At 40.4% G+C, this 15,732-nt stretch overlaps 2 long non-coding RNA genes and 1 pseudogene across 2 annotated transcripts in view; 1 reads left to right on the top strand and 2 right to left on the bottom strand.

The window, feature by feature from the left end:
• The window catches only part of LOC144309507 (uncharacterized), an 89,624-nt gene extending 75,664 nt beyond the window's left edge, over window positions 1-13,960 (top strand). Inside the window, exon 3 of the long non-coding RNA XR_013375471.1 lies at window positions 13,648-13,960. This is a non-coding gene — a long non-coding RNA (uncharacterized LOC144309507). The remainder of the gene's footprint in view (window positions 1-13,647) is intronic.
• On the bottom strand, window positions 6,858-15,188 carry LOC144309506 (uncharacterized). The gene is made up of 3 exons (XR_013375470.1): window positions 15,052-15,188; window positions 14,315-14,409; window positions 6,858-7,187 (listed from the first exon to the last, which is right to left on the bottom strand). It is a non-coding gene; the product is annotated as an uncharacterized LOC144309506 (long non-coding RNA).
• Window positions 10,004-10,842, bottom strand: LOC144309497 (peroxisomal trans-2-enoyl-CoA reductase pseudogene; annotated as a pseudogene).
• Window positions 15,189-15,732: the final 544 nt, after the last annotated feature.

Below are 15,732 nucleotides of genomic sequence, written 5' to 3'. Positions count from 1 at the left end.
CAGGCATCTGGCTGAAACCCATACCTGGTCCAGCATCTGGGCTGTCTCCTGGGCAGTGTGCAGCAAGGGGGTCTCGGTGAGGGTGTACTGTGATTTGGCATCATTCCAATCTTTCTGGTATTTACTCTGGAATTGAGAAGCCAGAGGTTTAACATACTTGATATTAAGAAATCATAATGTTGCTCGGGAAAATGCTAGCATCATCTCATGATTACAGTCTGTGTCTCAGACAATGACTGCACGCTGAGCTAAAGTAGGTGAAAATCTTTGGAAATGACATTTCATGATCGGGTAATTTTAGAATGACAGGTACTCACATCATTTAGGATCTCACCGCTTTGTTTTGCAGTCTCGTAATCAGCTCTATCATCCACGGGAGTAAAGTTGAGAGTTTCTATTTTTGGGCGGTATTTTTTCTATTGGAAAGAAAATATCTTTCCTCTCAGGCAGGACAAAGACACACTAGATTTAAGGGTCTTTCTCTACTAGAAGCACAGAGAGCCATATCTGAACGGCACCCTTCGAGACAATTTGACCTTTTTCTTACCATTTTATTTTATTTTATTTTATTTTATTTTATTTTTTAATTTTTTATTGGTGTTCAATTTACTAACATACAGAATAACCCCCAGTGCCCGACACCCATTCACTCCCACCCCCCGCCCTCCTCCCCTTCCAACACCCCTAGTTCGTTTCCCAGAGTTAGCAGTCTTTACGTTCTGTCTCCCTTTCTGATATTTCCCACACATTTCTTCTCCCTTCCCTTATATTCCCTTTCACTATTATTTATATTCCCCAAATGAATGAGAACATATAATGTTTGTCCTTCTCCGACTGACTTACTTCACTCAGCATAATACCCTCCAGTTCCATCCACGTTGAAGCAAATGGTGGGTATTTGTCATTTCTAATAGCTGAGTAATATTCCATTGTATACATAGACCACATCTTCTTTATCCATTCATCTTTCGTTGGACACCGAGGCTCCTTCTACAGTTTGGCTATCGTGGCCATTGCTGCTATAAACATCGGGGTGCAGGTGTCCCTGCATTTCACTGCATCTGTATCTTTGGGGTAAATCCCCAATAGTGCAATTGCTGGGTCGTAGGGCAGGTCTATTTTTAACTCTTTGAGGAACCTCCACACAGATTTCCAGAGTGGCTGCACCAGTTCACATTCCCACCAACAGTGTAAGAGGGTTCCCTTTTCTCTGCATCCCCTCCAACATTTGTTGTTTCCTGCCTTGTTAATTTGCCCCATTCTCACCGGTGTGAGGTGGTATCTCATTGTGGTTTTGATTTGTATTTCCCTGATGGCAAGTGATGCAGAGCATTTTCTCATGTGCATGTTGGCCATGTCTATGTCTTCCTCTGTGAGATTTCTGTTCCTGTCTTTTGCCCATTTCATGATTGGATTGTTTGTTTCTTTGGTGTTGAGTTTAATAAGTTCTTTATAGATCTTGGAAACTAGCCCTTTATCTGATATGTCATTTGCAAATATCTTCTCCCATTCTGTAGGTTGTCTTTGAGTTTTGTTGACTGTATCCTTTGCTGTGCAAAAGCTTCTTATCTTGATGAAGTCCCAATAGTTCATTTTTGCTTTTGTTTCTTTTGCCTTCGTGGATGTATCTTGCAAGAAGTTACTATGGCCGAGTTCAAAAAGGGTGTTGCCTGTGTTCTTCTCTAGGATTTTGATGGAATCATGTCTCACATTTAGATCTCTCATCCATTTTGAGTTTATCTTTGTGTATGGTGAAAGAGAGTGGTCTAGTTTCATTCTTCTGCATGTGGATGTCCAATTTTCCCAGCACCATTTATTGAAGAGACTGTCTTTCTTCCAGTGGATAGTCTTTCCTCCTTTACCGAATATTAGTTGACCATAAAGTTCAGGGTCCACTTCTGGATTCTCTATTCTGTTCCACTGATCTATGTGTCTGTTTTTGTGCCAGTACCACACTGTCTTGATGACCACAGCTTTGTAGTACAACCTGAAATCTGGCATTGTGATGCCCCCAGCTATGGTTTTCTTTTTTAAAATTCCCCTGGCTATTCGGGGTCTTTTCTGATTCCACACAAATCTTAAAATAATTTGTTCTAACTCTCTGAAGAAAGTCCATGGTATTTTGATAGGGATTGCATTAAACGTGTATATTGCCCTGGGTAACATTGACATTTTCACAATATTAATTCTGCCAATCCATGAGCATGGAATATTTTTCCATCTCTTTGTGTCTTCCTCAATTTCTTTCAGAAGTGTTCTATAGTTTTGAGGGTATAGATCCTTTACATCTTTGGTTAGGTTTATTCCTAGGTATCTTATGCTTTTGGGTGCAATTGTAAATGGGATTGACTCCTTAATTTCTCTTTCTTCAGTCTCATTGTTAGTGTATAGAAATGCCACTGACTTCTGGGCATTGATTTTGTATCCTGCCACGCTACCGAATTGCTGTATGAGTTCTAGCAATCTTGGGGTGGAGACTTTTGGGTTTTCTATGTAGAGTATCATGTCATCGGCGAAGAGGGAGAGTTTGACTTCTTCTTTGCCAATTTGAATGCCTTTAATGTCTTTTTGTTGTCTGATTGCTGAGGCTAGGACTTCCAGTACTATGTTGAACAGCAGTGGTGAGAGTGGACATCCCTGTCTTGTTCCTGATCTTAGGGGAAAGGCTCCCAGTGCTTCCCCATTGAGAATGATATTTGCTGTGGGCTTTTCATAGATGGCTTTTAAGATGTCGAGGAATGTTCCCTCTATCCCTACACTCTGAAGAGTTTTGATCAGGAATGGATGCTGTATTTTGTCAAATGCTTTCTCTGCATCCAATGAGAGGATCATATGGTTCTTGGTTTTTCTCTTGCTGATATGATGAATCACATTGATTGTTTTACGGGTGTTGAACCAGCCTTGTGTCCCAGGGATAAATCCTACTTGGTCATGGTGAATAATTTTTTTAATGTACTGTTGGATCCTATTGGCCAGTATCTTGTTGAGAATTTTTGCATCCATGTTCATCAGGGATATTGGTCTGTAATTCTCCTTTTTGGTGGGGTCTTTGTCTGGTTTTGGAATTAAGGTGATGCTGGCCTCATAGAACGAATTTGGAAGTACTCCATCTCTTTCTATCTTTCCAAACAGCTTTAGGAGAATAGGTATGGTTTCTTCTTTAAACGTTTGATAAAATTCCCCTGGGAAGCCATCTGGCCCTGGACTCTTGTGTCTTGGGAGGTTTTTGATGACTGCTTCAATTTCCTCCCTGGTTATTGGCCTGGTCAGGTTTTCTATTTCTTCCTGTTCCAGTTTTGGTAGTTTGTGGCTTTCCAGGAATGCGTCCATTTCTTCTAGATTGCCTAATTTATTGGCGTATAGCTGTTCATAATATGTTTTTAAAATCGTTTGTATTTCCTTGGTGTTGGTAGTGATCTCTCCTTTCTCATTCATGATTTTATTAATTTGAGTCTTCTCTCTCTTCTTTTTAATAAGGCTGGCTAATGGTTTATCTATCTTGTTAATTCTTTCAAAGAACCAACTCCTGGTTTTGTTGATCTGTTCCACAGTTCTTCTGGTCTCGATTTCGTTGAGTTCTGCTCGAATCTTTATTAACTCCCTTCTTCTCTTGGGTGTAGGATCTATTTGCTGTTTTTTCTCTAGCTCCTTTATGTGTAAGGTTAGCTTTTGTATTTGAGTTCTTTCCAGTTTTTGAATGGATGCTTGTATTGCGATGTATTTCCCCCTTAGGACTGCTTTTGCTGCATCCCAAAGATTTTGAACGGTTGTATCTTCATTCTCATTAGTTTCCATGAATCTTTTTAATTCTTCCTTAATTTCCTGGTTGACCCTTTTATCTTTTAGCAGGATGGTCCTTAACCGGAGGTTTTCTTTCTTCACTCATGAAGCATCAGGTTAATTTCAGGTCACTTATATTCTTTCCACGGCCTAAACCCTCCTTTCTTCCTAGGCTTCCTAGGCTTTCTTCCTACACTTCCTAGGGAAGTGTAGCCCCATCCCATTACCCTCCAAGGCCACCCAGGCTACAGAGCAGATCTTTGTGCTGTGACAGAGATTTTCTAGACCCGTGCTGTCTGATGTGAAAGCCATGAGACACATGTGACAACAGACCACTTGAAATGTGGCTCATGGGACTAACTCAATTTTTAGTTTTATTTAATTTCAATTAATAGCTACATGTAGCTACATGCTACATTTTTGGACAGTACAAAACTAGAATCTATAGAAGTCAGAGACAGGAAACATTCATTCGTAATCTCACCAAGCTATGAAATCCACTCCTATGATGCTATTATGGCGTTGGCAAGAAAACTGAGAAATATAATATGTCCCTTTTTAAGGAACAGTGAATATTGGCAATTATTGGCCAATCTCACTTTTGTATAAAGATATTTATTTATTTATTTATTCATTCATTCATTCATGAGAGACAGAGAGAGAGAGAGAGAGAGAGAGAGAGAGGCGCAGAAGCAGGCTCCATGCCAGGAGCCCGACACAGGACTCAATCCCAGGACTCCAGGATCACGCCCTGGGCCAAAGGCAGTTGCCAAACCGCTGAGCCACCCAGGGATCCCCTCACTTTTGAAGCTGGATGTAAAAGTCCTAAACAATGAAACACTGACAAATCGTTCTCTTAAAAAGATGATCATGTATGATTGATACCAGGAATGCAAGAAGGGTTAATGTCATTAATTATTTAACTGTGTCAATGGCGACAGGAAAATCAAGTAAGGGATAGGAAGAAAATTCCTGAACCTGATATTTAGTAGTGGTGTTCTATATACACTGCCTTTAAAGTCAAATAAGAGCCACCATTCACATCCTGCACACCTGATGCACCCTGCACGTCCAATTCAGGGAGTGTCACTGATCCAGGGCCCACCCTGTTGCCCACAAGAATCCCTGGCAGCCTGGAGCAAGGGCCACACCTCACATGTGTTGCTCTGCACCAAGGACTGCGTGCAACAGACTAGCTCCTGGGAGACACTTTGGTTTGAGGACTTGCCAAGGACTTTGCTGAACCTGCTTGAGAGTGCCTGGTGGATCTGGCACACTTCCACCTCACCTTGCCTCCCTAATTGCCTCATCGCCTATGTCCATCTGTAGCTCTCCAAGCCTTCCTTGGCTCCTTCCTCATTTTCCTTCATAGACAACTCCCCTAGTAAAATCCTTGCACATTTTCCTATCTTAGCATCTGGTTCCTGTGGGGCCTGGACTAACTCAGATGTCATATCGCCGCTTCTATTCAACACTGTACTGGACATCCTGTCACACTTTTACAAGGAAAAAGGTTGTATGAGAACAGGAAAAGAAGAAACAAAAGTGCTAATAAATGTAGATCATATGACTCTTTACACAGGAAATCCAAGACAATCCTAGACAAACCTACAGAATAATAGAGTTCAGCCAGGTTGTGTCACATAAGATTGACATATAGACATCAGTGGTGCTAGTATGTATCAGTAACAACCATTGGAAAAATGTAATCGTCATGATTATAAGGTCCCAATCACAAGTGTACTAGATGGTCCTTAATAAAAGCAACAACAACAACAACAACAACAACAAAATAAATAAATAAATAAATAAAAGCAACAAATGTTTCTCAAGATGTCTTTAAAAGATTTCAAAATTTTGGACCAGAGTATATATAACGTGACAATCACTTAAATTGACTTTTAACTTTCTTATAAGTTTTAGATAATAACAACCATAACACACAGATTGTTAAGACAGCAAAAGGACACTGCTGGGGGGCTGCATGGTGGTGCAGTCAGTTGAGCGTCCAACTCTTGGTTTCTCCCAGGGGTTGTGGGATTGAGCCCTGCAGAGGGCTCCAGGCTCTGCGCTCTGCATATAGTTTGCTTGAGACCCTCTTTCCCTCTTCTTCTGCCCCTCCCCACCACCCTCTTGGGCTCTCATAAATAAATAAATAAATAAATAAATAAATAAATAAATAAATAAAGTAATTAAAAAAGTACACTGTTGGTAGAAATAATTTTTTTTGGGGGGGGAGAAATAATTAAATAAAATCTCCTGTCAGGGGATCCCTGGGTGGCTCAGCGGTTTAGCACCTGCCTTTGGCCCAGGGCGGGATCCTGGAGTCCCGGGATCGAGTCCCACGTCAGGCTCCCAGCATGGAGCCTGCTTCTCCCTCCTCCTGTGTCTCTGCCTCTCTCTCTCTCTCTGTCTATCATAAATAAATAACTCTTTAAAAAAAATCTCCTGTCAACCCAGTACAACCCCTTCACAAAATGTAGACAAGAATGAAAGTTTTGTTATTAAGCATTAAACCAGACCATGATGCATATCACAGGCATTCAGCTAAAGAAATTGGAATGATAAAGAAATCTCACCCTTTTAGATAGCTAGGCAGAAACAATCCATTACATACATACAACTGTCTTAGTCCAAAGGAAAAATTAAAACTTGGAGCCAAGTGCTTGGACAAAACTTCCACAGAGTTAGGGAGACAGAACCCCACACTCCTCTGTGTTCACCTTTCACAGAGGTGGCTCCAGAAAGACACACCTAGAATGCAAAACTGGCAAAAGGCTTGTTCAGCTTTTTAAAAGATTACATATGTGTGAAAAGAACAAAGAAGATTAGGATCACAAATTTTCAAAAGGAAATGCTGGAAAGAAAAGCAGGGGAAGAAAGTGTTCTTTCCCTTTTGGCACGAGGGACACATCAAAGTTCTTGAGACTAAAGCAAAGTTATTTGTTTTGTATATTTTTTAATTGGAGTTCAATTTGCCAACATATAGTATAACATCCAGTGCTCATCCCGTCAAGCGCCCCCCTCTGTGCCCATCACCCAGTCCCCCCGTCCCCCCGCCCCTTCCACTACCCCTTGTTTGTTTCCCAGAGTTAGGTGTCTCTCATGTGCTGTCACCCTCTATGATATTTCCCACTCATTTTCTCTCCTTTCCCCTATAATCCCTTTCACTATTTTTTATATTTCCCGAATGAATGAAACCATATAACGTTTGTCCTTCTCCAAATGACTTACTTCACTCAGTGTAATACCCTCCAGTTCTATTCATGTTGAAGCAAATGGTGAGTATTCATTGTTTCTAATGGCTGAGTAATATTCCATTGTATACATAGACCACGTCTTCTTTATCCATTCGTCTGTCGATGGACACCGAGGCTCCTGCCACAGTTTGGCTATTGTGGACATTGCTGTAAAGTAAAGTTTTTAGTTAGAGGCAAATTCATAGTCAGATTCTTCAATTACTAAAGAACACCGAACATATAAACTCTACAATTCATTTAATAAGAATAAAATCAACCACAAAGGCAGCAGAAGAAAGGGCATAATTACGAGCACTTGAAGATAAAATAATTAGCAGAAAAACAGCATTAGGAGAAAAATAGGCAGACTGTAAAGAAGAGAAAAAGAACTAATCAGAATTAGAAATGGCAAAGTGACTATACCTATGGACACGGATCATATCATGAGAACCAAGAGAAACAAAGACAGAACGAGCAGCACTATCAGTATTTTGTTGATGTTTGAATTAGGACAAGCATACACACTATCAACATTGGGAAAGCTGCGGCCAATGCAATATGACATGTAATGCTGGTGCTCTCAATAGCAATTAAAAGAAAAAGAGATAGAAAAAAACCCATGTATTTCAGTGGAAAACTATGCATCCTTTATAATGTATACCCTTTTAGATTATCAGATTCTAGATTATCAGCTCAGATTCCTGTTCATTATCTTTGTGCGATTTTGTAACTCCTTGTATGTTGTAGGTAACTGATAGATATATAATTCTATCTAGCCTGGTAGTGACTTTCCGCTAATTTCCACCTGTGGAAAAGCAGTTTTATCTTTATTCATAATTCATCTCACCATCCCTTTATGTCATATAACTGCACTGTTTGGATTCTTCTTTTGAATTGGCTATAACATCTGCCTCATATATTCACTTTATAACTCTATATGAGAGTCATGATTCTACCTTTTTTACCAATAGAAAGCTAAAAGAAAAAAAAATTTTAAAGGCTAATATAATAAGAATATTTTTATTGATGTGACTGGATGGGAATGTTGAGTATATCCAGCAAGAACTGAATAGTAAATGTACAATGGCAAAGTAACTTAGACACATGAAAGAAACCACACCCTAACCAGGCTATCACTAGGGATGACATTAATAATAAATATGTGAAATAAAATTAAGAATAGCAAATTATTGATGTAATGGAATAAAATTAACAAAACTAAAGACTTGTCAATGGGCAGAAAGCAAATATTGAAAAGATATAAATTCTTAACTTATTGTTATAATCAGAATATTTTTGGTAATCTGTCTAAATAATTATAACTTTAATCTAGAAGAAACAACAAAATAAGAGAATGCTAAAAGATACTAACTTTACCAGATATTTGCATAAAGTAATATTGACCCAAGAACAAAAACCAACTGATGAACATAAATAAAGGAAGCTCTCCCAAGAGCTCACTGTATTATTGAAGGATCTAGTCTTCAGGGGATCCCTGCATGGCTCAGGGGTTTGGCGCCTACCTTCAGCCCAGGGCGCCATCCTGGAGTCCCAGGATCGGGTCCCGCATCGGGCTCCCTGCAAAGAGCATGCTTCTCCCTCTGCCTGTGTCTCTGCCTCTCTCTCTGTCTATCATGAATAAATAAATAAAATCTTAAAAAAAAGAAGGATCTAGTCTTCAGTATCCAGATTGTTGACTACAGATAGCTAAGACAAAAAGACGAGCTTCTTTGGAGAAGATTCCAGTGAAAGGTGGCTCAGCAAAGTGAGGGAAACTGCCTGTCACAGTTAAGGTTTAGGCAGCAGGAGAATCTGGCAGCTAACTCTTCGTCCTCCAACCTCCACTCTCAGAGCTTTCCCACAAATCCAGCAGCAACAAACCCTCCGCAATGCTTCCCTGTCTCAGGGACACCTGGGTGGCTCAGGGGTTGAGCGCCTGCCTTGGGCCCAGGGCATGATCCCGGATTCCCCGGATCGAGTCCCACGTCGGGCTCCCTGCATGGAGCCTGCTTCTCCCTCTGCCTGTGTCTCTGCCTCTCTCTCTCCCCCCCCACCCCGTGTCTCTCATGAATAAATAAAATCTTTAAAATAAAATGCTCCTCTCTTCACAAACATCGGATAGCTTTGAGAGAGATGAATTTGTAAGATGCGGGCAGCCCCGGTGGCGCAGCGGTTTGGCGCCGCCTGCAGCCTGGGGTGTGATCCTGGAAGCCCGGGATCGAGTCCCGCGTCGGGCACCCTGCATGGAGCCTGCTTCTCCCTCTCCCTCTGCCTGTGTCTCTGCCTCTCTCTCTGTGTCTATGAATAAATAAATAAAATCTTTAAAAAAAAAGAATTTGTAAGATGCATCACATAGGAAAGAAAAAAATCCACTACCAATAAAACACCCAGTGAGGGTAAGGCCCATACTGATTACTGAGATGCCAATCCCTGATGTATCCATGATGCACAATGAATAGGACTTTTTGGTAGGTGGACGTATAGCGTGAAAAAATAATTTTCTAGAGGGACACCTGGGTGGCTCAGCCGTTGAGTGCCTGCCTTCGGCCCAGGGCGTGATCCTGGAATCCTTGGTTCGAGTCCCACATTGGGCTCCCGGCATGGAGCCTGCTTCTCCCTCTGCCTGTGTCTCTGCCTCTCTCTCTGTGTGTCTCTCATGAATAAATAAATAAAGTCTTTAAAAAATAATAAATAAAGTATGTTAATTTCATTCATAAAAAAGTCTTTAAACACAGGCTAAACAACATTGGTTGGGGCTTAAGAATGCATTTATTTCAGGAATAGTTTCTGCTTGGGCATAACTGATAACATTCAAAAGGCAGAAAGTGATTTTTCCGTACAAATTATTATAACTCTAAAGTACCAAAGGCCATTCTGGAGATACTAAGACATTTGGGGATAAAAAACATATGTAGTTTCCATAGCTTGGCTTTATTCCTGAAAGACTCCCTCATCCTTTTGACAACAGAAATATCCCCCGCTCGCTAAGGCCAGTTGTATATCAAACACTCCCATATACAAAGACTGGCCCCATCCCCATCCACCAATTTTCCAGTGATAAGAGAAGCTACAGGAGACAGCAGGAAGCAGACCAATAGGGAGATCTCTCAGGAACTCCAATTTGCTTCGCTGGAATTTTCTTAACCGTCCAAATACGTCTTTTGCCAAAGAGCCATAGTTGTCAATAGCAGTCAGGGAATAAATGACGCCAGGGGCAACACAGTTGCTCCTTACTCCGTTCTGGCCTATTCTACAGCCAAGGATTTGGTGAGATTGTAAACACCTGCTCTGGCAGCTGCACTATACACAAGTCCTGGAAATCCATTTTAAACAAGGATAATATTATTCAGAATGGATCCTCCATGCTCTTTCATCCAGGAGTTGTAAACTGCTCTCCACATGTAGAAGGTGCTCATCAATTTGGTTTCGATCACAGCATGCCATCCCTTTGCACTGATGTGTTTTGCAGGAGACCTGAACTGACCTCCTCCATTGTTTACAAAAAATTGATCTTACCATAAATATCTAAGGTGGATTTGACCAAATTGTTCACCGCCTTTTCTTTGCAGATGTTGCATTTTATGGGAGTGACCTGAGCCTGGTGGGCTCAGTTCATCTGCAGTAGATTTTAGTCAATCAAAGTTACGTGACGCAATGACCACATTACACCCCAGCTGCAAGATCTTGGTCATGATGGCCTTTCTGATACCTGTGTCCCCTCTGGTGATGATGGCCAGTTGGTCTTGCAGCAAGCCAGCAACCAGCCAGCTCTTGCCCTTGTCCCAAGTGCCCATCTCCACCAAGCATCTGAGTCTTAGGAGTGCTAAAGTCACTTACATGGTAAAAAAAAAAAAAAATAATAATAATAATATTTTTTACTTTATTCTTGAGAGACACATACACAGAGAGGCAGAGACATAGGCAGAGGGAGAAGCAGGCTTCCTGTAAGGAACCCAATGTGGGACTCCATCTCTGACCCCGGGATCATGCCGTGACCCGAAGGCAGAAGACACTCCACTCCTGAGCCATCCGGGTGTCCCTACAGGAAAATTTTTATGTTTAAAAAAAAAATCAATAGCCTGTCTAAATTATCTCATTTTATTAAAAATAGATTATCATTTTAAATACTGATATTCCGTCAGAAGTCTCTTATTGACAGTTATTTTGAATTTCAAACTATAAATAACCCAGAAATAAATTTTGTTAAATGCCTTTATCCAAATTTCAGGTTATTGAGTATATGCTTCCTTTACATCTTTTTCTCCTTTATGGAGATGATCATGTGGGATCTCTTCCTCTCTTTTGTGTCAATATGGTGAGGTTTGGTTTTGTCTTTTTTAAAGACTTTATTTATTCATGTCAGAGAGAGAGAGAGAGAGAGAGAGAAAGAGAGTGACAGGCGGAGGGAGAAGCAGGCTCCATGCAGGGAGCCCGATACGGGTTCGATCCTGGGTCTCCAGGATCAAGCCCTGGGCCGAAGGCAGGCGCTAAACTGCTGAGCCACCCAGAGATCCCTAATATGGTGGGTTTTATTAAAAGATTTCCTCATATTGGACTATCCTTGCATTTCTAGTATTTCTCACTTAGTCACATGCTATTATGACTATCAATGCCATTGCACCAGTATTTATCAATGAGATTCGTCTGTAATTTTCTTTTAGAGACCGTTTTGTGAATTTGTGTTTGGGATTTTTTTTTTTAGTGAAATAGCTCTGTCAATTTTGATCTGTGTTGGACTTTGACTTGAATCTAGTGTGGTCTGGGGTGAATGAGCTGGCTGAATGACAGACCCTATCCTGTGATAGGTGGAAAGAGGATACTTCCGTGAAAAACTATGCATTGCTCATATCTTACTTGTTCAGTCTAGTCTTCACTATTTCCTAGTCTTTCATGGTTTTTAAGCTACTTCAGAAGACAAGTGATAGCAATGCAAAATAATTCTTGTCTCTGGACATGTACATTCTGTCCTATTCAATTGACTTCTCCTCACTAGCCGGTTAAATAAATCTTTAACACTTGTTCGTTTTTGTATCTGCATGAGTCATGATTTTATCATTTTTAAATAATCTATTTTTATTGTAAAAATATATTTATATTATGTATATTTATGTAAAATATACATAAAATTGCCATCTTAACCATTTTTTAAAATATGCGGGTCAGTGTTAAGCATTAAGCACATTATTGTGCACCCATCACCACCATCCATCCCCAGAACTCTTTCATCCTACTAAATTGAAATTGTACCCAGTAAATAATAACCCTCCATTCCTCTATCACCTAAGCTCCTGGGAAACCACCCTTCAACTTTCTGTCTTTATAAATTGGACCGCTCTACATATCTTTGTAAGTGTGCTAGGAGGAAACACTTCCTACCAATTCAGATGCAGTGATCTAGAGACTATTAATTAACTGACAGATTTGGGATCCCTGGGTGGCGCAGCGGTTTGGCACCTGCCTTTGGCCCAGGGCGCGATCCTGGAGACCCGGGATCGAATCCCACGTCAGGCTCCCGGTGCATGGAGCCTGCTTCTCCCTCTGCCTGTGTCTCTGCGTCTATCTCTCTCACTGTGTGCCTATCATAAATAAATAAAAAAATTAAAAAAAAATTAACTGACAGATTTACAGGAGAAAAGACAAGATTAATTTACACACTCACGCAGGAGCATTCAGATGAAGAGGCTCCCTAAAGAGCTGGAGATAGACGTTTATATACCAACTGAACAGGGGAAAGCGATGGAAAGCAAAGAAAGAGCTTCTCTGGAAAAGACTAAGGAGCTTTTAGGAAAACAAATGGAAAGTATAATATTGTCATGTTTGCCACTTCTCAGATGCAAGTGGTCCAGGCTGAGAGTGAAACTACCCCAAAGAGGGATTTATGGCAGCTTCTCTCTCAGAAGGATAAGCCTTTAGTCAGATACATGAGACCCAGAAAGGCTTCTGCATTTGCTGTGTCATAAATGACTTCAGTTTAAAATAACCTTGCTCCAACTCAAGGGGTATAAGTGGATCCATACAAGTGGAATCATATAGTATTTGTCCTTCAGTGACTAGCTTATTTCATTTAGCATAATGTCCCCAAGGTTCATCCATGCTTACAATGTGTTAGGAATTACCTTCCTTTTAAAGACTGAAATAAAATTCTGCTGTACTTATATATTACATCGTGTTTATCCGTTCATCCATTGATGGACACTTGAGTTCCTTCCGCCTCTTAACTATTGTGAATAAATGTGCTTATGAATACAGCTGTACAAATTCTTCAAGACCCTCCTTTCAATTCTTTGGGGTATATACCCAGAAGTAAAATTGCTGGATATATATTTTTTAAGATCTTATTTATTTATTCATGAGAGACACACACAGAGAGAGAGAGAGAGAGAGAGAGAGAGAGAGGCAGAGACACAGGCAGAGGGAGAAGCAGGCTCCATGCACCGGGAGCCCGATGTGGGATTCGATCCCGGGTCTCCAGGATCGCGCCCTGGGCCAAAGGCAGGCGCCAAACCGCTGCGCCACCCATGGATCCCCCAAAAGGTTTTAATATTTAAGTGTAAAGGTGGGCAATAAATCTAAATTGTGGTATCATTATGATTTTTTCTTTTTTAAAGAGTTTACTTATTTCTTTTAGAGAGAGAGAACACAAGTTGAGGAGGGAGAGGGACAAGCAGTCTCTGCACTGAATGTGGAGCCTGATGTGGGATTTGACCTCATGACCCTGAGATCATGCTCTGAGTCAAAATCAAGAGTTGGATGCTCAACCGAGACACCCAGGTGCTCCTCATTGTGATTCTTAAAACGAGAGATACACAGTGACTTATTTTTCATGGCAAATATTTTTAGATCCATAAAGCTTTATGGTAATTATCCATGTGTTATTTGTTTTGGTCATGCTGTCAAATTTGTAATAAAGCTTCTTAACCCAAAGGAAAAATAAAGTTATGTGTAGCAAAAAAATTTTTTCTCTCTGTAGTGTGTTTGAATCTATTAAGATATATATGCTCCAGGGGCATCTGGGAAGCTGTCAATTAAAATGTTTGCCTTTGGCTCAGGTCATTATGCCAGGGTCCTGGGATCAAGTCCCGTGTTGGGCCTGCCTGCTGCTCCCCCTACTATTCTTTCTCTGACTGATAGATAAATAGATAGATAAATAAATAATCTTATTAAAACAGATATATATGCTCCAAACAAACCTTAAAGAAAAAACAGCAAAATGTTATTGTTTTCACTCTTCACACACTGCTATAAACATTCTCATTAGCTCACACAGTCCTTCCAGCTGGCTTACGTATACTTACTTCCCTTCGGCTTCAGGGATTGGGGGAATGGCTGGAAGTGCACACGAGGCTCTTTTTGTGATAAATTGTAAGCAGGCATACATTCAGCCAGAAGCCTTCCAGACTGGTCATATAAAAACATGGAGAGCAAAAAGAAAATGGAACTGAATGACTACCAAATTTCTACTCAGTACAGAACATTTTAGACTTACAACAGTAACTCTAAAAGCTCCCATTAAGCACGTTCAATATTAGTTTATAACCATTATCTCATTTAATCTTCACACACATACAATTTATGTGGTATATAGCATCTTAATTCCCATTTCAGAGCTGAGGAATGCTCTGCTTGAGGTCATGCAGCTAGTAATTGGAGCTAGGGGTTCTTAACATTGCATACTCTTTTCACCCTGGGGATGCTACTGAACTCAAAGGGCAGTTCTGAGGATTAGATGTGCTGAGGCACATTGTTTCCTTAGCCTCCTGCCTGCCATGGAGTAAGTAGTCATTATATGATCGCCATTAGTATTGAATCATTACTATTTAATATTAAATTATATTAATACAAATAAAACAATTAAGTTATTAATTGTGCATATCTGGGTCCTATGTATAGGTTTTCCAACCGTTTTATTCAATTCCTGTACTTCAAGATCATATAGCACACAAGTGAGAATATCTCCAACTTTGTGATTATAAATTAATAAAGGGTTAAGACTAGGAATACAGAAGTACTCACAGTTCAAATTTTAACTCACCATTTGTGAAATTGTGGGTCAGGATGATGTTGTAATAGGTAATAGGGCCATCCTAGTTGCTGGACAATGTTCTGGTCAGGAGTCCATCGGCAGCACTTTGGGATGGGTACTCCATTCTGGAGTCTGACTTTCAACACTTGCAGTCCAGAAACTCAACTTAGTCAGTCTATGGAAAATTACTGAGGCTCTTGGAAATTATTAAAATGAACCAAACTAACCAAATAAGTAATCTTTAAATCATATTATCAATTGCGTATATATAATTAGAGACATAGCTCTCCTAGAAGGGGCTATTCTATCCCCTTATTGTCCTAGCAATGAGAACAAATTCTTGCTCACAGGTGGTCCATTGGAAATCACTTCCCTAACCAGAGTTAGGGAATCTCCCTAACCAGAGTTCTTCCTCCCCAAATCTCTCCCCTATTATGTGTTTTGTTTTCTGGTAGCAGTTATCACTACCTAAAATTATCTTACTTCCTCCTAGATTGTCTGCCTTCCTCCATTAGAATGGCAGGTTCTCTGATGTTTGTTCACTGCCATATCCCTAACTTCTAGAACAGAGCTTGACACATAGCAGGAACTCAATATATGCTTGAATGAATTAATGTCATCCGGAGGTTGTAAACCCAAGTTAGATGCAAGTCAACTTAAGCTTCTTTCCCTCAACAGGAAATAGTTGCC

Source organism: Canis aureus, unplaced genomic scaffold (genome assembly GCF_053574225.1).
Source record: "Canis aureus isolate CA01 unplaced genomic scaffold, VMU_Caureus_v.1.0 NW_027326446.1_RagTag, whole genome shotgun sequence".
Taxonomy (NCBI): domain Eukaryota; kingdom Metazoa; phylum Chordata; class Mammalia; order Carnivora; family Canidae; genus Canis; species Canis aureus.
This window is presented reverse-complemented; position numbering and strand designations above follow the sequence as displayed.